This window comes from Arachis ipaensis, chromosome B9 (assembly GCF_059453495.1).
Source record: "Arachis ipaensis isolate K30076 ecotype BB chromosome B9, ASM5945349v1, whole genome shotgun sequence".
NCBI lineage: Eukaryota > Viridiplantae > Streptophyta > Magnoliopsida > Fabales > Fabaceae > Arachis > Arachis ipaensis.
In genome coordinates, this window is record NC_142444.1 from 67,446,685 (window position 1) to 67,448,223 (window position 1,539).

The 1,539-nt window shown below is 41.9% G+C and overlaps 1 non-coding gene across 1 annotated transcript; it reads left to right on the forward strand.

Annotated features, from left to right (window-relative positions):
• Positions 1–1,212: 1,212 nt before the first annotated feature.
• Positions 1,213–1,320, forward strand: LOC148544951 (small nucleolar RNA R71). Its single transcript, XR_015900873.1, has one exon. It is a non-coding gene; the product is annotated as a small nucleolar RNA R71 (small nucleolar RNA).
• Positions 1,321–1,539: the final 219 nt, after the last annotated feature.

Consider the following 1,539-nt stretch of genomic DNA (forward strand, 5'->3'; position numbering starts at 1 on the left):
TACAGAGAGTGGCATGTGGTTTATTCCTGACCCCAGGTCACATAGAGCCTTCTCAAAGGTCATGGTGCCTATGTTACAAGGTATCAGGAACTTTCCAGGATCCTGTTTCTTCTGAGGCAATCTCAGTTGATCCAATGCATTCAGTTCATTGGTAAACAGGGGAGGTTCATCTCCCCAAGTCTCACCACCAAATAAATTGGCATTCAGCTTTATGATTGCACCAAGGAACTTGGCAACTTGCTCTTCAGTAACATCCTCATTCTCTTCAGAAGAAGAATACTCATCAGAGCTCATGAAGGGCGTAAGGAGGTTCAATGGAATCTCTATGGTCTCTAGATGAGTCTCAGATTTCTTTGGTTCCTCAGAGGGAAACTCCTTATTGATCACTGGACGTCCCAGGAGGTCTTTCTCCTTGGGATTCACGTCCTCCCCTTCTTCCTTGGATTCGGCCATGATGGTTATATCAATGGCCTTGCACTCTCCTTTTGGATTTTCTTCTGTATTACTTGGGAGAGTACTAGGAGGGATTTCAGTGATCCTTTTACTCAGCTGGCCCACTTGTGCTTCCAAATTTCTAATGGAGGACCTTGTTTCATTCATGAAACTCATAGTGGCCTTAGATAGATCAGAGACTAAGTTTGCTAAATTAGAAGTATTTTGTTTAGAGTTCTCTGTCTGTTGCTGAGTGGATGATGGAAAAGGCTTGCTATTGCTAAACCTGTTTCTTCCACCATTATTAAAGCCTTGTTGAGGCTTTTGATCCTTCCATGAGAGATTTGTGTGATTTCTCCATGAGGGATTATAGGTGTTTCCATAGGGTTCACCCATGTAATTCACCTCTGCTATTGCAGGGTTTTCAGGATCATAAGCTTCTTCTTCAGAAGATGCCTCTCGAGTACTGTTGGATGCAGCTTGCATTCTATTCAGACTCTGAGAAATCATATTGACTTATTGAGTCAATATTTTATTCTGAGCCAGTATGGCATTCAGAGTATCAATTTCAAGAACTCCCTTCTTCTGAGGCGTCCCATTACTCACAGGATTCCTCTCAGAAGTGTATATGAACTGGTTATTAGCAACCATGTCAATAAGTTCTTGAGCTTCTACAGGTGTTTTTTTTAGGTGAATGGATCCACCTGCAGAAGTATCCAATGACATCTTAGCTAATTCAGAGAGATCATCATAGAATATATCCAGGATGGTCCATTCTAAAAGCATGTCAGAAGGACACTTTTTAGTCAGTTGCTTGTATCTCTCCCAAGCTTCATAGAGGGATTCACCTTCTTTCTGTCTGAAGGTTTGAACATCCACTCTAAGCTTGCTCAACTTTTGAGGAGGAAAAAACTTGGCTAAGAAAGCCGTGACCAGCTTATCCCAAGAGTTCAGGCTATCTTTGGGCTGAGAGTCCAACCACACTCCAGCTTTGTCTCTTACAGCAAACGGGAAAAGCATAAGCCTGTAGACTTCAGGATCTACTCCATTAGTCTTAACAGTATCACAGATCTGCAAAAATTCAATTAAGAACTGAAAAGGATCTTC